The sequence below is a fragment of the Acinonyx jubatus genome, chromosome D1 (genome assembly GCF_027475565.1).
Source record: "Acinonyx jubatus isolate Ajub_Pintada_27869175 chromosome D1, VMU_Ajub_asm_v1.0, whole genome shotgun sequence".
Lineage (NCBI taxonomy): Eukaryota > Metazoa > Chordata > Mammalia > Carnivora > Felidae > Acinonyx > Acinonyx jubatus.
Window position 1 is genome coordinate 78,206,887 of NC_069390.1, and position 20,784 is coordinate 78,227,670.

A 20,784-nucleotide genomic window follows, 5' to 3' on the forward strand; every position below is an offset into this window, starting at 1 on the left:
CACACCCCAGCACCACAGAGACCATGACTCTGCATTAGAAGGGTAACAGAGACAGCTACCCATTGACCACATTGTGCCTCTCTCAGGCCAATACACCACCACCACAGAGAGAGGTCTCCTCCAAGCTTCTGATTCCCCCCAGTAAGAAAAGAGAACTTAGGGTGACAGCCACCCCCTTCAAGCACTGGAATTGTTTTGTGAAAACCTCATCATATTTCACACCAACAAGATTGCAGGGAAATCTAACTGTGGCAGATAAGCATGGAAGGACTTGCAACCACCAACAAATGGATCTTGGCAGACTGAAGTCATACCTGCTGTGCTCAAGTAGCAATCCCAACCAGTGATTTTTCTTACCTACAAAGTCAAATCAAGGTGCACACTGACTAGGGAACAGGTCAGAGTAGAGATCCACCTGATTCAAACCCTCAAACAAGGAGTTTTCCTGGTACTATAAGCCTGGATTGCTTATGCACACAAAAGAAGCAGAACCACAGCCCCATGTACAGTGAAAAGGGTCTTCTCGACCCATATAATCAGAAGAGCCATGGACAACCCTTAAAAGTTGTGCAGCTCAGTGGTGGAATACGAAGATGTTCAACATATTATTTTTCTGGATAAAGCAGATGCTAAATTAAGGAAGTAGTAGAAACTTCATTCAAATGTATTCCCCATCAAAATGCTTCTTGAGTAGATAAGTCTGAGAACTCTTTAACATTTCTGCACATAGCTGAACCATAAAACTATAAAACCATAGCTGCTAAATCAATAGACCCCAACACTAGTGTCTATGAAAGAATGGTAAGTATTACTCTTACAGACATGACCACTATTATATAATGCATGTGAATGCTTTTCATAAATTGCAAAAAGCTCTAATGGAACAAAGATAGTGGATGGTCCTGTTCAGCCAAGGAACTTGGGTGTGGTTTGCTTGAGCCAAAACAACAAAGAGCTTTAGCAGCTTTACAGCTGCTTCAACCACTGACTCTGGGCAGAGAATTTAATTCATAACCCTACTCATCACTGGATATAGGCTTTAGCCTATTCAACCAAGAAACCTAACGAGAGCACATGGGAAGCTGCATAAGCCATTCAGTAGCCTTAGGCATAGTGGCACTTGAACAGATAGCATGCTCTGTGGCTCTCCCCAGCTGCAGAGCGAAACCAGTGGCCTCACCTTACCAGGTATTTCAGTGCAAGGTCTGGCCTGACAATGTCCCCAAATAATGAACCCTAGTGCCATCTTGTTGCCATGCCAAGTCAGGGAAATTAATCCATAACTTTATCTATTACTGAATATAGTACTCATTCCTGACCATCAAGTAATCTTATCAAAGAATCCAGGCAACCACAGAGCTTATCCCAGACCCTCACTTGTTTAGAGAACAAAGTCAGCAATTCTATCCAACTGCTTTAAGCCAAGGCACACACCCTATCCCCATTCTCAGAACTTAATCAGTGACCTCACCACAAAATATAATAAGTGTCACGTGTCCAAGACATACCAACTCAGATACTCAGAAACCCAAACTGAGCTGACTTGTGAAAATGATCTCTGCCAAAGCAAATCTATAAAGTCTGAACAAGGAACCCAATTACTGCAATGTACAGATGCCAATGTAGAGAATCAAGGATCATGAAAACCAGGTAAAGATGACAAGCAAAAGAAATCAATAAAGCTCCAATAACTAACCCTAAAAGAATGAAGATCTATGAACTGTCACACAAAGAATTCAGAATAATCTTCTTAAGGAAGTTGAGTAAACAATAAGAAAACATGACTATACACTAGATAAAATTAGAAAAACAATGCAGGAATAAAATAAAAAGTTTAATAAGAAAATAGCAATCATTGAGGAGGATGGTGTCATGGGAGGACACTGGGATCACCGCGTCCTGCTGACCACTTAAATTCCACCCACACCTGCCTAAATAACCCAGAAAACCGCCAGAAGACTACCAGAATGGACTCTCTGGAGCGAAGTGTAGATGAGAGGCCCACAGAAGAGGGTAGGAAGGGCGGAGAGGCGGTGCTACGCGGACTGGCGGGAGGGAGCCAGGGCAGTGGAGTGGCAGCCTGCTCGGCAAGGCAGATCCCCTGAGGCTGGCTTGAAAAAACAGAGGGGCCAGACAGAGTGTGTTCTGACAGCCAGTGGGATTTAACATCTGGAATGTTATAAGTCAACAGCTCTGCTCTGAGAGCAGGAGGGCTAGAGGACAATGGGAAGGAGAGTTGTTGAACCCCAGAGGAAAGAACTCAGCTTGGTTGGGAACAAAGGCACTCGCCAGTGCCATGTCCCTCGCCCATCCCCCAGCCAAAATCCCAAAGGGAGCCAGTTCCCATCACCAAACTTCCGTGCACCGCACAAACACCCAATGCTGTGCTTCTGCGGATCCATCCCTCCGACAGTTCTGCCTCACTCCTGGTGCCGCAGAGGCCCTCCCAAAAGGACCACCGAGGCAAAGCGAGCTGAGTCTGTCCCTCCCGCCCCTGTGCACCTTGCGGATCCACCCCAGCTAATACTCCAGATCCCATCGAAGCAACACCACAAGCCTGGCATTGTGCAAGTAGCCCAGACAGGGGCCACACCACTACACAGTGAGTCCTGCCCCTGGGAGAGGGGAAGATAAGGTACACACCAGTATGACTGTGGCCCCAGAGGTAGGCTGGGGCAGATATTGGGTCTGACTATGGCCCCACCCACCAATGCAAGTTACTCCAGACAGCAAAGAGGAAGAGCCCTGCAGTTCTGCGCTACTCCAGGGAATATCCAAAATGACGAAATGGAAGAATTCTCCTTAAAAGAAACTCCAGGAAGTAGCGACAGCTAGTGAACTGATCAAAAACGATTTAAGCATTATAATGGAACAAGAATTTAGAATAATAGTCATAAAATTAATTGCTGGGCTTGAAAAAAGTATAGACGACAGCAGAGAATTTATTGCTATAGAGATTAAGGGACTAAGAAACAGTGAGGAGGAGCTAAAAATTCTATAAATGAGCTGCAAAATAAAATGGAGGCGAGCACAGCTCAGATCGAAGAAGCAGAGGAGAGAATAGGTAAATTAGAAGGTAAAATTATGGAAAAAGGAAGCTAAGAAAAAGAGATAAAAAAATCCAGGAGTATGAGGGGAGAATTAGAGAACTAAGTGACAGAATTAAACGTAATAACATACGCATAATTGGGATTCCAGAGGAGGAAGAGAGAGGAAAGGTGCTGAAGGTGTTTTTGAAGAAATCATAGCTGAGAACTTCCCTGATCAGGGGAAGGAAAAAGGCATTGAAATCCAAGAGGCACAGAGAACTCCCTTCAGATGTAACTTGAATCGATCTTCTGCACAACATATCATAGTCAAACTGGCAAAATACAAGGATAAAGAAAATATTCTGAAAGCAGCTAGGGATAAACAAGCTCTAACATATAAAGGGAGACTGATAAAACTTGTGACGGATCTCTCTACTGAAACTTGGCAGGCCAGAAAGGAATGGCAGGAAATCTTCAATGGGATGAACAGAAAAAAATTGCAGCTGATAATCCTTTATCCAGCAAGTCTGTCATTTAGAATAGAAGGAGAGATAAAGGTCTTCCCAAAAAAACAAAAACTGAAGGAAATCATCACCACTAAACCAGCCCTACAAGAGATCCTAAGGGGGATCCTGTGAGACAAGGTACCAGAGACATCACTACAAGTATGAAACCTACAGACATCACAACTCTAAACCCATAACTTTCAATAATAACACTAAATGTAAATGGACTACATGCACCAAACAAAAGATAGGGTATCAGAATGGATAAAAAAAAGCAAGACCCATCTATTTGCTGTCTACAAGAGACTCATTTTAGACCTGAGGACACTTTCAGAATGGAAGTGAGGGGATGGAGAGCTATCTATCATGCTACTGGAAGTCAAAAGAAAGCTGGAGTAGCCATACTTATATCAGACAAACTAGACTCTAAATTAAAGGCTGTAACAAGAGATGAAGAAGGGCATTGTATAATAATTACAGGGACTATCTATCAGGAAGAGCTAACAATTATAAATGTCTATGCACCAAATATGGGAGCCCCCAAATATATAAAACAATTGATCGCAAACATAAGCAACCTTATTGATAAGAATGTGGTAATTGCAGGGGACTTTCATACACCACTTACAACAATGGATAGGTCATCTAAACACAGGATTAATAAAGAAACAATGGCCCTGAATGATACATTAGATCAGATGGACTTGACAGATATATTTAGAACTCTGCATCCCAAAGCAACAGAATATATTTTCTTCTTGAGTGCACATGGAACATTCTCCAAGATAGATCACATACTGGGTCACAAAACAGCCCTTCATAAGTATACAAGAATTGAAATCATACCATGCATACTTTCAGACCACAATGCTATGAAGCTTGAAATCAACCACAGGAAAAAGTCTGGAAAACCTCCAAAAGCATGGAGGTTAAAGAACACCCTACTAAAGAATGAATGGGTCAACCAGGCAATTAGAGAAGAAATTGAGAAATGTATGGAAACAAACGAAAATGAAAATACAACAATCCAAACGCTTTGGGATGTCCTGAGAGGAAAATACATTGCAACCAAAGCCTATCTCAAGAAAAAAAGAAAAATCCCAAATACAAAATCTAACAGCACACCTAAAGGAAATAGAAGCAGAACAGCAAAGACACCCGAAACCCAGCAGAAGGAGAAATAATAAAGATCACAGAAGAAATAAAGAATATAGAGTCTAAAAAAAAAACAAAACAAAACAAACAAACAAAAAAAAAACAGTAGAGCAGATCAATGAAACCAAGAGTTGTTTTTTTGAAAAAATAAACAAAATTGATAAACCTCTAGCCAGGCTTCTCATAAAGAAAAGGGAGATACCCAAGTAGATAAAATCATGAATGAAAATGGAACTAGTACCAATCCCTCAGAGATACAAGCAATTATCAGGGAATACTATGAAAAATTATATGCCCACAAACTGGACAACCTGGAAGAAATGGACAAATTCCTAAGCACCCAAACACTACCAAAATTCAAACAGGAAGACATAGAAAGCTTGAACAGACCCATAACCAGAGAAGAATTGAATCACTTACCAAAAATCTCCCAACAAATAAGAGACCAGGACCACATAGCTTCCCAGGGGAATTCTACCAGACATTTAAAGCAGACATAATACGTATCCTTCTCACGCTATTCTAAAAATAGAGAGGGAAGGAAAACTTCCAGACTCATTCTATGAAGCCAGCATTACTTTGATTCGTAAACCAGACAGAGACCCAGCAAAAAAAGAGAACTACAGGCCAATATCCCTGATGAATATGGATGCAAAAATTCTCAGTAAGATACTAGCAAATCGAATTCAACAGCATATAAAAAGGATTTTTCACTATGATCAAGTGGGATTCATTCCTGGGCTGCAGAGCTGGTTCAACATTCGCAAATCAATCAGTGTGGTACATCACATTAATAAAAGAAAAGATAAGAACCATATGATCCTGTCAATTGATGCAGAAAAAGCATTTGACAAAATTCAGCAAAGTTTTTTAATAAAAACCCTCGAGAAAGTCGGGATAGAAGGAACATACTTAAACATCATCAAAGCCATTTATGAAAAGCCCACAGCTAACATCATCCTCAATGGGGAAAAACTGAGAGCTTTCCCCCTGTGATTAGGAACACAACAGGGATGTCCACTCACACCGCTGTTGTTTAACATAGTGTTGGAAGTGCTAGCATCAGCAATCAGACAACAAAAGGAAATCAAAGGCATCAAAACTGGCAAAAATGAAGTCAAGCTTTCACTTTTTGCAGATGATATGATATGATACACGGAAAACCCGATAGACTCCACCAAAAGCCTGCTAAAACTGATACATGAATTCAGCAAAGTCGTAGGATACAAAATCAATGTACATAAATCAGTTGCATTCTTATACACTAATAATGAAGCCACAGAAAGACAAATAAAGAAACTGACCCCATTCGCAATTGCACCAAGAAGCATAAAGTACTCAGGAATAAACCTAACCAAAGATGTAAAAGATCTATATGCTGAAAACTATAGGAAGCTTATGAAGGAAATTGAAGAAGATATAAAGAATGGAAAAACATTCCGTGCTCATGGATTGGAAGAATAAATACTGTTAAAATGTCAATACTACCCAAAGCTATCTACACATTCAATGCAATCCCAATCAAAATTGCACTAGCATTCTTCTCGAAGCTAGTGCAAGCAATCCTAAAATTTGTATGGAACCACGAAAGGCCCCAAATAGGAAAAGTAATAATGAAGAAGAAGACCAAAGCAGGAGGCATCACAATCCCAGATGTTAGCCTCTAGTACAAAGTTGTAATCATCAAGACAGCATGGTACTGGCACAAAAACAGACACAGAGACCAAAGGAATAGAACAGAAAGCCCAGAACTAGATCCACAAAAGTATGGCCAACTCATCTTTGACAAAGCAGGAAAGAATATCCAATGGAAAAAAAAAACAGTCTTTTTAACAAATGGTGCTGGGAGAACTGGACAGCAACATGCAGAAGGATGAAACTAGACCACTTATTTTACACCATTCACAGAAAAAAACTCAAAATGGAGAAAGGACCTGAATGTGAGACAGGAAACCATCAAAACCCCGGAGGAGAAAGCAGGAAAAAAACTCTCTGACCTCAGCCGCAGCAATTTCTTACTTGACACATCCCCAAGCGCAAGGGAATTAAAAGCAGAAATGAACTATTGGGACCTCATGAAGATTAAAAGCTTCTGCACAGCAAAGAAAACAATCAACAAAACTAAAAGGCTACCAATGGAATGGGAAAAGATATTTGCAAATGACATATTGGACAAAGGGCTAGTATCCAAAATCTATAAAGAGCTCACCAAACCCCACACTTGAAAAACAAATAATCCAGTGAAGGAATGGGCAGAAACATGAATAGACACTTCTCTAAAGAAGACATCCAGATGGCCAATAGGTACATGAAAAGATGCTCAACGTCGCTCCTCATCAGGGAAATAGAAATCAAAACCACACTCATATATCACCTCATGCCAGTCAGAGTGCCTAAAATGAACAAATCAGGAACCATAGATGCTGGAGAGGATGTGGAGAAATGGGAACTCTCTTGCACTGTTGGTAGGAATGCAAACTGGTGCAGCTGCTCTGGAAAAGAGTGTGGAGATTCCTCAAAAAATTAAAAATAGATCTACCCTATGACCCAGCAGTAGAACTGCTAGGAATTAACCCAAGGGATACAGGAGTGCTGATGCATAGGAGCACTTGTACCCCAATATTTATAGCAGCACTTTCAACAATATCCAAATTATGGAAAGAGCCTAAATGTCCATCCGCTGACAAATGGATAAAGAAATTGTGGTTTATATACCCAATGGAATATACACATGGCAATGAGAAAGAATGACATATGGCCCTTTGTAGCAATGTGGATGGAACTAGAGAGTGTTAAGTGATATAAGTCATACAGAGAAAGACGGATACCATATGTTTTCACTCTTATGTGGATCCTGAGAAACTTAGCAGATGCCTGTGGGGGAGGGGAAGAAAAAAAAGAGGTTAGAGAGGAGAGAGCCAAAGTGTAAGAGACTCTTAAAAGCTGAGAACAAACTGAGGGTTGATGGGGGGGTGGGAGGATGGGTGATGGGCATTGAGGAGGGCACATTTTGGGATGAGCACTGGGTGTTGTATGGAAACCAATTTGACAATAAATTCATATTAAAAACAAAAGAAAATAGCAATCATCAAAATAAACAAAAACAAAGAGAAAGAGAAAGGGATAGAAAGTATACTTAAAACAATAATGTCTGGAAACTTCCCAAACCTGGGTAGAGAAATGGACATTCAGATCCATGAGAACCAAAGGACCCCAAATATATTGAAACTAAATAAGGCTATAGCAGGACACATTATAATTAAATTGTCCAACGTTGGGTTGCCTGAGTGGCTCAGTCAATTAAGCATCCAACTTTAGCTCAGGTCATGATCCATGGTTCATGAGTTTGAGGCCCACGTTGGGCTCTGTGCTGACAGCTCAGAGCCTGAAGCCTGCGTCAGATTCTGTGTCTCCCTTTCTCTCTCTGCCCCCATCCCATTTGTGCTCTACCTTTCTGTTTCTCTCTCAAACATAAATAAATATTAAAAAATTAAAAGTTTGTCCAAAGTCAAAGACAAAGAAGCAATTTTAAGGGCAGCAAAAGAAAAAAAGTTACATACCATTGGTAAATTTCTTAACAGAAACTTTACAGGTCAGGAGAGAATGGAATGACATATTAAAAATACTAAAAGAAATATAACTGTCAACCAATAATCCTATACCCAGGAAAGCTGTCCTTCAAAAGCAGAGGGGGGATAGAAATTTTCCCAAACAAACACAAGGTGAGGGAGTTTATTACCACCAGATCTTCCTACTAAGAAATTCTAAAAGGATTACTTAAAATGGAAGTAAAAGAACTTATACATTATAAAAACTTAAAAATATAGTGTAAATCTCACTGGTAATGTTAAACATATAGTTATAATTAGATTCTGCAATGTAGTAAAAATGATGCATATTTCACTTACCAATTCTAGTTTAAATGTTCCAAATGAGCCAAATATAGCAAAAAAATAACTGTAAGAATCAATTATTAGTTATGCAATATAAAAACATGTAAATTATAAAATAAATATAATATAAATATATAATATGTAAGTATATATTATAAATATATATATTATACTAGATTTCTTTGATGCTAATATCATTCAGATAGAGTTATCCATCCCATCTTCAAACCACTTCAGTGTTCTTATCTACTGGTCTCATACTCTGCTTCCCTTAGCCTTCACACCCTAGCCTTAACACAATCAGGAGGATTTGTAAAATCCATACAGTTGATTCCCTACAAGCTTCTAGTTACTTGGCATCTTAATCTATATTGACCTTGTCTTCCAGTCCACATTGATCCCTAATTCCTATGCTCATATATTGTTGGATGCTGTCACTACTCATAATGGCTTCAACTAAAAAAATCACTACTTGATAAAATGAATTTCCTATTGGTGATTGATGCTTCTTCCAGCACCATTTTAAACTCATTCAATCAATTTTTACTTATTTAGACCTTAAATTCACTGACCATTATTACTTATTTTCAATCCATTAGCTGTCTTCTTCCTTGCCTTTTATACAGGTGTTTCAGTGTTATTAGAATGCTTTTCTTTTCTTTGTTTATAGTGCAACTGCCAAAATTTTCAATGCAATGTTGTCTCAACTACCATTTTTTTCTTTATCTATGCACTAAAGAATAAGTACTTAGATTACACTATAAATTGAGAAAATTCAAAATATTATTTCTCAACAGTTTCATATATATTTAATTTCTTCCTTCCAACATTTTTCATCTTATTTCATCTCTTATTTCTCTCTAATTCTCTACTCATTCCCTTCACTTCACAATCAATTTTCTTAAAATATCTGTTTCCACTCATTCTTTTTTTCCAGCTCAACTCAGTCTCAACACATTATTTTCTTGTTTTCACACTGATAATTCCCAAAATTCTTATTCCAAGCTCATCAATAACAGTCATATATTAATCCAATGGATGTTATTTTAATCTGTAAGTTACTTTATCTTTTAGCAGTATTAAGACTGCTCAGCTATTTTCTTTTTTGAAACATTCTTCTTTAGCTTCCATTATAAATCTTTGATTTGTTCCCAGACTTTTCCCCATTAATTTATTTCTCTCATTTTCTAGTCATTCTCTTTTATAGAGCCATTACATTTTGAAGTTACTTAAGCCCAAAGACATTACTTCTTTTCCTCATTCTATCTCCTGAGTAAATTTTATATGTACTTGCAGAATCTGTTACAAAAACACATAAATATGAATAGATTTGCATCTTCCTCCAAGTCTGTTCCTCTGGGACCCTTAACAAGTTGAGAACTCTCTGACATTCCAGGTATTTCAAAAGAATCTCAGTTTCAATATATCTGAACTTAACTCAAAACTTTCCTCTACTCTAGACTTTTTCCATTGTACACTATTGTGAATAGTACCATCACTATCAACATGCACAAACCCCAAATCTAGATATTTTCCTTAACTAATTATCAACCTTATCATTTTCTTTCAAGGATATAATAAATCCAATAATTTTTCCCCAGTTCTTTTGTTATCTATTTAATCCAAAATATCAACCATAGTTACATGTACTATGCAATTCTTTATATTCTTCAAGTCTCCATGTTTTTCTTTCTTTTTTTCATTCTTTCCTTCTTTCTCCTTCTTTCCGCCTTTTATTCCTTCCTTCCTTTTATTCCTTCCTTCCTTCTTCCTTTCTTTCTTTCCTTCCTTCCTTCCTTCCTTCCTTCCTTCCTTCCTTCCTTCCATCTTTTCATCATACATTGATGTCTATCGGTACTTTTTTAAAAAGTACAAATGGAGGCACCTGGGTGACTCAGTCAGTTAAATGTCCAACTTTGGATCATGTCATGATCTCACGGTTCATGGTTTCAGCCCCACATTGGGCTCCATACTGACAGTTCTGAGACTAGAGCCTACTTCAGATTCTGTGTCTCCCTCTCTCTCTGCCCCTCCCCCTCTGGTATGCTCTGTCTCTCTCTCTCTATCAAAAATAAGTAAACATTATTTTTAAAGTACAAATGATATAATACATACAGATAAAAATTAGTAAGTAGATGCCATACCCCTAGCACTCCATTATATCCTCACGTGGGAACATCTGACAGTTGACAATCACTGTTTCTGATGATAAGTGGCTATAGAAAGACCCTCTAGCATTGGACTAGAGGTTTGCTTGCTTTTATGCAGTTATGCAATGAGAGAAATGACAGAAATATTTTTATGGAATAATATATATTCCTGTTTTTTCTCAGGAATATAGTTTATGTCTTATTCTTTGTTGTGTTATGTATTTTGTGTACTGTTCTTTACACAGGCTATCATAACAGCACCTATTCCATGGTGTTGCAGAGTTACTTCTCTGTATCTTATACAAACTTCATGAGTGAAGACATTCTGATATCACCAGTGCCTAACATGATACTTAATGTACAAAAGTAGCACAAAATGTTTGATGAGTGAATAAGTTGCCAAACATTTTAAATATAAAAGTGAAAATATAGCTAAATTTATATGTCTATACTTAGAAAGGTATAAATTTAGAAGATAAAAAATGGGGTAAAACTTAAAACATGATATAATTTTATTTTCTAATATACAAAAACTTTCATATTTCAAAAAAAATAAAACTACACCTAATACAAAACAAGACAAAGAACACAAACACATCATTCTCACACCCAAAATAAATTACATGCAAATAAATATGAATAAATATAAATATATATTGAAAATTGACTAGGTGATAACCAATGAACTAAGTCCATTATACACATTTATATTATTTATACCAAAACCATGCTATGCAGTAGTTAATTACTATAATGATATAGATGAGGAAACTGATACTTAGAACAGTTTTAGTAAATCATCCTGCTTCAGGAAGTGGGAATTTTATGACTGAACAAGTATTCTATTTTAAACATTATGAAAAACCTAACTGATTGCATTGCTTTGCTAGTGACATAAAATAGCACAAACTAGTGGCTTAAACAACAGGAATTTATATTCTAGCAATACTGGAGGCTGGAATTCCATGATGTTGGGTTGTAGATGGCTCCTTTCTCACTGTGTCTTCACATAGTCATCTCTCTGTGCCCTAATCATCTCATCTTGTAAGGGCATACATTATTTTGGATTAGAGATTGGATTATGACCCTATTTTAACTTAATTACCTCATTAAAGGACCTATCTCCTAATAATCACATTCTGAGATAATGGGAGTTAGGTCTTCAACTTATAAATTTGGGGAGAACACAAATCAGACCATAACACTGATGGAAGACTGTGATAAAATATCCATTGTCTAGTTTAGAAGTACAATGTGATTCAACAACTGTAAATGAGCATCTGCGTGCCATATAATCTGTTAAAAATTATGAAATATAGAGATGAATAAGTAATGCTTTTTTACTAATTTAATACAAGTGACAAATGCTCTTCCACTAGCAATGAAGACAATTCAGGGCAAATATTCTTAGCTACCAACTAAAGTAGGGAAGAGGGATGTGGCACTATCTTAGTACCCTTCATTTATAAATTGTTTCTTTTTGACTGAATAGACATGAATGGACATTAGTGAACAGAGTGCCAAGGGTAAGGAGGAGGATGGTGTTATATTAGAGACACGAGTGAAAGACAAAGAAGTGAGAAACTGAATGATGTTGTTCATATAGTCACAAAAATAAAATGGTATAACAAATTTCATTATTCTGCAACCACCAAATACTTGGGGAAAACATATCTCTTTTCTGGTTTTATTTGCCTAAACAATCTCTTAGTATCTCATCAATTCAACATACAAAACTGCAGACTGGAAAACACAATACCAACATATTAGATTTTTAGAATTAATCTTGTTGGTATGATATTTTTAAAACCTCAAGGAAACTATTTTTAAGTATTAAGAATAGTTCATATGCATAATCTTCTGACTACTCAGGGTATTTTTACTAATCTTTAAGACTCAGAAAGACTCAGAAAGACTCATAACTATCTTCTGCTTCTTTTTTAATTGAGAAAAAGCTAATTCAAAATTCACTTCCTTCATAGAATGAAGAATCAATTGAATCAAAATCTAATGAGGATTTTAATTCTATTTCCCTATTGGAAATCATATTTCAGTGAAATTTAGCTGATGAATTTTTAGAATAGCTAATGATATTAATGATTCTGATTTGTAATTGTATACTATGTTGGATATTTTATTTCACTCTTAATCATGACCTGATTCTGCAGAGCTGGTTTCGGTGACAATAGCCGGGAAGATTATGCCTAAATGAGCAAGAAAATTTAAAAGAACAGTTAACCTTATACAGACAGCCAGTTTATAAACTAGAAGGCATAAGTCATAAAGATAACCTAGCTAATCATAAATTCTAGAAGGACTTGATTTGATTTGTCTTTTATTATTTTTGTCCCCCTCCTCTTATAAATACTTATTTCTCTCTTAATGAAAACTTATAAATGAAAACTTAAATAAAAAGGAGTTGGAAAATTCCCATTTAATTATAATAACAAGACAATATAAAAGTAGCAAAAGTTATTTTTCCCCTGTATTCACTAGCATATTGAAGTCTTAGGCTGGTCTAAATATATGAAGTTAAGAAAGTAAAAGTTGTAACTAAAGGTAATACACACAGAATAATTTTTACCTTTGGCAGACATTTGACTCTGGAATGGGAAAGAAAAGGAAAATATAGGCAATATCTGGAACATGGAGGCATAGGAGGACGCTGGGCTCACCTCGTCCTGCTGATCACTTAGATTCCACCCACATCTGCCTAAATAACCCAGAAAAATTCCAGGAGACTAGCAGAACGGACTCTCCAGAGCCAAGCATAGACAAGAGGCCCACAAAGGAGGGTAGGAAGGGCAGAGAGGCGGTGCGTGCTATACAGACTGATGGGAAGGAGCCAGGGTGGTGGATGGGCAGCCTGACAGGCAAGGCAGAGCCCCTTGCAAAAATGGAGGGGCCGGACTCTGTGAGTTCTGACAGCCATCGGGACTTAACATCTGGAATTTAAAAAGTCACAGTCTGCTCTCAGAGAGCGGGGAGGGCGAGAGGACAAAGGGAGCAAGAGTTGTTGAGCCCTGGAAGACAGAGCTCAGCTCGGAGGGGAAACTAAGGCAATGGCAAGCGCTGTTTCCCTCTCCCATCCCCCAGCCGAAATTCCAAAGGGAACCAGTTCCCATCACCAAACTTGCTTGCACCACCCAAAAGCCCAACACTGTGCTTCTGTGGATCTATCCCTCTGACAGGTCTGCCTCTGTCCTGGTGCTGCAGAGTCCCTTCCACAGGGGATCAGCCATGGCAAAGCTAACTAAGCCTGCCCCTCCCACCCCTGTGCACCTTGCAGATCCACCCTGGCTAATAAGCAAGATCCCATTGAAGCAGCACCACAAGCCTGGCAGTGTGCAAGTAGGAACCTCTATACTGTTTTCCAGAGTTGCTGCACCAGTTTGCATTCCCACTAGCAGTGCAGAAGAGATCCTCTTTCTCCACATCCTCACCGACATCTGTTGTTGCCTGAATGATTAATGTTACCCACTCTGACAGGTGTGAGGTGGTATCTCATTGTGGTTTTGATTTGTATTTCCCTGATGATGAGTGATGTTGAGCATTTTTTCATGTGTTGGTTGGCCAACTCGATGTCTTCTTTGGAGAAGCATCTATTCATGTCTTTGGCCCATGTCTTCACTGGATTATTTGTTTTCTGGGTGTTGAGTTTGATAAGTTCTTTATAGATTTTGGATACTAATCCATTGTCTGATATGTCATTTGCAAATATCTTCTCCCATTCCCTTGGTGGCCTTGTAGTTTTTCTGATTGTTTCCTTCACTGTGCAGAATGTTTTTATTTTGATGAGGTCCCAGTAGTTCATTTTTGCTTTTGTTTCCCTTGCTTCTGAAGATGTGCTGCATAAGAAGCTTCTACGGCCAAGATCAAAGAGGTTTTGTCTGCTTTTTCCTTGAGGATTTTGATGACTTCCTGACTTACATTTAGGTCTTTCATCCATTTTGATTTTGTTAATGTGTATGGTGTAAGAAAGTGGTCCAGGTTCATTTTCTTGCATGTTGCTGTCCAGTTTTCCCAGACCATTTGTTGAAGAGACTGTCTTTATTCCATTGGATATTCTTTCCTTCTTTGTCAAAGATTAGCTGGCCATACGTTTGTGGGTCTATTTCTGTGTTCTCTATTCTGTTCCATTGATCTGAGTGTCTGCTTTTGTGCCAGTACCATACTGTCTTGATGATTACAGCTTTGTAATACAGATTGAAGTCTGGGATTGTGATGCCTCCAGCTTTGGTTTCCATTTTCAAGATCGCTTTGGCTATTTGGGATCTTTACTGTTTCCATACAAATTTTGTGATTGTTTGTTCTAGCTCTGTGAAAAATGCTGGTGTTATTTTGATAGGTAAGTATTGCATTGAATATGTAGATTGCTTTGGGTAGTATTGACATATTGACATTTTAACAATATTTGTTCTTCTATTCCAGGAGAATGGAATATTTTTCCATTTTTGTGTCTCAGATTTCCTTCATAAGCTTTCTATAGTTTTCAGTGTATAGATTTGTCACCTCTTTGGTTAGATTTATTCCTAGGTATTTTATGTTTTTTGTGTTCAATTGTAAATGGGATCGATTTCTTGATTTCTCTTTCTGTTGCTTCATTCTTGGTGTACAGGAATGCAACCAATTTCTGTGAGTTGATTTTATATCCTGCAACTTTGCTGAATTCATAGATCAGCTCTACAAGTTTTTTGGTGGAATCTTTTTGGCTTTCCATATAGACTATAATGTCATCTTCAAAGAGTGAAAGTTCGACCTCCACCTGGCCAATTTGGATGCCTTTAATTTTTTTGTATTGTCTGATATTTGAGGCTAAGACTTACCATACAATGTTGAATAGCAGTGGCAAAAGTGGACATCCTTGTCTTGTTCCTGACCTTACAGGGAAAGCTCTCCGTTTTTCCCCCTTAAGGATATTAGCAGCCGGTCTTACACATACGGCTTTATGATCTCGAGGTATGATCCTTCTATCCCTACTTTCCTGAGGGTTTTTATCATGAAAGGATGCTGTATTTTGTCACATGCTTTCTCTGCATCTATAGAGAGGATCATGTGGTTCTTGTCCTTTCTTTTATTCATGTGATCTATCACGTTGATTGTTTTAGGGATATGGAACTAGCCCTCCATCCCAGGTATAAATCGCAGTTGTTCATGGTGAATAATTTTTTTAAATATCTTTTTGGATCCGGTTGGCTAGTATCTTGTTGCTGAATTTTGTGTCCATTTTCATCAGGGAAATTGGTCTATAGTTCTCTATTTTAGTGGAGTCTTTGTCTGCTTTTGGAATCAAGGTAATGCTAGCTTCATAGGAAGAGTTTGGAAGTTTTCCTTCCATTTCTATATTTTTGGAACAGCTTTAAGAGAATAGGTGTTAACTCCTCTTTAAATGTGTGTTAGAATTTTCCTGGAAAGCCATCTGGCTCGGGACTCTTGTTTTTTGGGAGATTTTTGATTACTAATCGATTTCTTTACTGACTATGGGCCTGTTCAGATTTTTTATTTCTTCCTGTTTCAATTTTGGTAGTGTATACGTTTCTGGGAATTTTTCCATTTCTTCCAGATTGCCCATTTTATTGGCATATAACTGCTCATAATATCCTCTTATTATTGTTTTTATTTCTGCCATGTGGGCTGTGATGTCTCCTCTTTCATTCTTGATTTTTTTTTATGTGGATCCTTTCCTTTTTCTTTTTGATCAAACTGGCTAGTGGTTTATCACTTTATTAATTCTTTCAAAGAAACAACTTCTGTTTTCATTGATCTCTTCTACTGTTTTTTGTTTTTTTTTTTTTTTGTTTTTTTTGGTTTTGATAGCATTGATTTCTGCTCTAACCTTCATTATTTCCTGTCTTCTGATGGTTTGCAGTTTTATTTTCTTTTTCTTTTCCTCTATTTAAAGTGTAAGGTAGGTTGCGTATCTGTGACCTTTCTTCCTTCTTTATAAATGGCCTAGATTGCTATACACTTCCCTCTTATGACTGCCTTTGCTGCATTCCAGAGGATTTGGGCTGTGGTGATATCATTTTCATTGGTTTGTATGTATTTTTTAATTTCCTTTTAACTTCTTGGTTAGCTCACTCCTTCTTTAGTAGGATGTTCTTTAGTCTCCAACTATTTTTTACCTTTCCAATTTTATTCTTGTGGTTGATTTCGAGTTTCATGGCATTGTGATCTGAAAATATACATGATACAATCTTGATCTTTTTGTACTTGTTGAGGGCTGACTTGTTTCCCAGTATGTTATCTGTTCTGGAGAATGTTCCATGTGCACTAAAGAAGAATGTGTATTCCGTTGCTTTAGGATGGAATGGTCTGAATATATCTATTAAGTCCATCTGGTCCAGTGTGTCATTAAAAGCCATTGTTTCCTTTTTGATTTTCTGTTAAGCTGATATGTCTATTGTTGTAAGTGGAGTGCTAATGTCCACTACTATTATGATATTATTATCAATGAGTTTCTTTATGTTTGTGATTAATTCATTCATATATTTGGGTTCTTCCACATTTGGAGCATAAATGTTTATAATTGTTAGATTTTTTTGGTGGATAGACCCTTAATTATGATATAATGTCCTTCTTCATCTCTTGTTACAGTCTTAAAGTCTAGATTGTCTGATTCAAGTATGGCTACTCTGGCTTTTTTTTTTTTTTTTTTTTGGTTACTGTTAACATGATGGATGGCTCTCCATCCCCTTACTTTCAATCTGAAGGTGTCTTTAGATCTAAAGTAGGTGTCTTGTAAACAGCCTATAGATGGATCTTATTTTCTTATCCATTCTGTTACCCGATGTCTTTTCATTGGAGCATTTAGTCCATTGACATTTAGAATGAGTCCTGACAGATATGAATTTATTTCTATTATGTTTCTTGTAGAGTTGGAGTTTCTGGTAGTGTTCTCTGGTCCTTTATATTCTTTGCTGCTTTTGGTATTTTTCCCCCCATCTTTTCTCCCCTCAGAGTCCCCCTTAAAGTTTCTTGAAGGGCTGGTTTAGTGGTCATGAACTCTTTTAATTTTTGTTTGTCTAGGAAACGTTTTATCTCTCCTATTTTGAATGACAGCCTTGATGGGTAAAGAATTCTTGACTGCATGTTTTTCCAATTCAGCACATTAAATATATCTTGCCACTCCTTTCTGGCCTGCCAAGTTTCTGTAGATAGGTCTGCTGCAAACCTGATCTGTTTTCCCTTGTAGGTTAAGGACTTTTTTCCATGCAGCTTTCATGATTCTTTCCGTGCCAAAGTGTTTTGTGAATTTGACTATGATATGCCTTGTTGATGACCTTTTGTTGTTGTTGTTGTTGTTTTAATCTAATGGGAGTCCTCTGTGCTTCCTGGATTTTGGTGAGTGTGTCTTTCCCCAGGTTAGGAAAGTTTTCTGCTCTGATTTACTCACATAACCCTTCTACCCCTTTTTCTGTCTCTTCATCTTCTGGGACCCCTATGATTCTGATGTTGTTTCTTTTTAATGAGTCACTGATTTCTTTAATTCTTAAATAGTGCTGTTTTGCCTTAGCGTCCCTTTTTTTTCCTGCTTCATTGTTCTCCATAAATTTGTCTCTATATCGCTGATTCGCTGCTCTGTTTCATCCATCCTTGTCGCTGTGGCATTCATTCGAGATTGCAGCTCAGTTATAGCATTTTTTATTTCATCCTGACTAGCTTGCATCACTGCAGAAAGGGATTCTAATCTATTTTCGACTCCAGCTAGTATTCTTAGTATCATGCTTCAAAGTTATGGTTCAGACATCTTGTTTGTATCTGTGTTGGTTAAGTTCCTGGCTGTTGTTTCTTCCTGCTCTTTCTTTTGGGGTGAATTCCTTCATTTCATCATTTTGAAGGGAGAAAAGGAATTAATAAGGTAAAAAAAAAAATAAAATCATTAATAACAACACACACACACACACACACACACACACACACAAATCAAATAAAGGATGCTAGGTCCTTGGTGTGTTCTGGTCTGTTTGTTGAAAGGAGGCTGATAGGTTAGAGAAAAAAGGGAAAGATAAGAAAAAAAAAAGAAAATGTTTGAAAATTTGAAAAAAAGTGAATACAATAAAATAGAATAAACTGAAATGATGGAAGTAAAGACATAGAATTTGAAAATTTTACAAAAAAGTAAAAACAGTAGAAAAAATTAAAGAAAAATGTTTTTAATAGAAATGGAAAATAAAAATATATTTTTTCTCTTTCTGTATTCAAGAATAAGAAAAGAAAAGAAAAAAAATTCAACAGATGGACCAGCAAACAGACTGAAGTATGATTGAAATTATATAGGTTTTCCCTAGAAGTTTAACTATGAAGCACTTTATATTCCATAAACTAAGCAGGTGGAGAGACTTGTGCTGTTCCTGAAGAGTGAGGTTGGCCCAGTTGAGTGGGGCTTAGTGTAACAGCTCTGTTCTTCACCAGATGGCGCTGCTTAGTTTAATGGGGTAGATTTTTGTTGCACTTGTTGGTGTGTATGCGCATGTCTGGGAGGGGTGAAAATGGCGTCACCCATCTACCCAGTCTCTAGTATCAGAACTCTGCTCTCCCTGACCAGCAGTTGTGCACCCATCCTTTGTCTCCAGTCCGTCCATGCCCCCACTTTTACACAGTCCACGACCAAGCCATCAGGCTCCCTGGTGGCACCTCCCTTCTGAGTTTTATCTCAGTTTTGAGGGACTGTAGCTTTGATCTGTACTGATCTAGGGGAGGGTCTCACCAAGCAAAGGCCAGGTGCCTGCCATACCCAGGAATGTCATGGAACTGTGCTGCTGCTGATGCCCAGAGACTGAGGCTGGGTGCCAGCCCGTACCAGAAAAAGTTTGTGTGATCTTGTAGCAGCAGATTTTCAGGGTTTATAAACGTCATAACACACATCTGGAACCAGGCTTCTCCCTTAACGTCCCTGTTCCAGCACCAGTGAATATGGTTGCTTTCTAGGGTCTGCTGGGACCTTTGTCTGTGTACTGGCCACACAGCCTCTACCAAATGTCCTCCCAGAAGGGGAACTGCCTCTCCATGTGGTACAAGGACCCTGAGGACCTCTTTCTCTGCTCCTCAGGATTCACCCTTCCCACCAGAGGTCCTCCAGGTATTGAGCTGTGGTGTTTCATACTCTGTGCTCCCCCAGTTTATAGAGTCTTCATGGAATTTAAACCTCTCCTTTCTCCTTTCTCCCTTTTTTGTTTAGCCCCTTGAATACACTTTTTTTCTCTCCAGTTGCTTCTGGCTGGGGGGATACTTTCCATACTCTCCCCCCATCTCCGTCCTCTCTCCACAAGCAGAAACATCTCTGTGCCCTCGGTGGCTGTCTCCCCCAGTTCACCTCTCCACACCATGTACCTGCTGAGTTCTGTGGTTCAGGGTGTGCAGATTGTTGTGTTAACCCTCAAATCAGCTTTCTATGTGTGCAAGATAGTTTAGTGTTGATCTGGCTGTATTTCAGGGACGAGGAATGCAAAAACAACTTCCATACTCCTCCACCATCTTGGCATGAAAAAAATATTTTAAAAAATATATTTTCTTGTTGGGGCTCCTGGGTGGCTCAGTTGGTTGAGCATCCAACTTCGGCTCAGGTCAGGATCTCATGGTTTGTGGGTCCAAGGCCTGTGTCGGGCTCTGTGCTGACAGCTCAGAGCCTGGAGTCTGCTTTGGATTCTGTGCCTTCCTCTTGCTCTCTACCTCTCCCCTATTCACATTCTGTCAATCTCTCTCTCAAAAAAAATAAATAAACATTAAAAAAATTAAAAAATATATTTTCTTGTTATTTTCTATTTGGATCTACAGAACAAACAAATTGTAATCACTGGATATGGTGGGGAATGAGGGAAGAATAACCAACATTGTTCTAATGATAAAAATTAGAATTTGTAGTAGTTGGCATTTATTATATGATCTGTTCCTTTCAAGTTCTTTTAAATTTTTATTGGTCTTTTTATTTTGATATGAACATTTATAACACTTGCTGTTGTAACTATTTTTAAGGAAGTGTTAAGTCTCTATTTAGACACCTTTATATATATATATATGTATATATATACATATATATATATATATATAT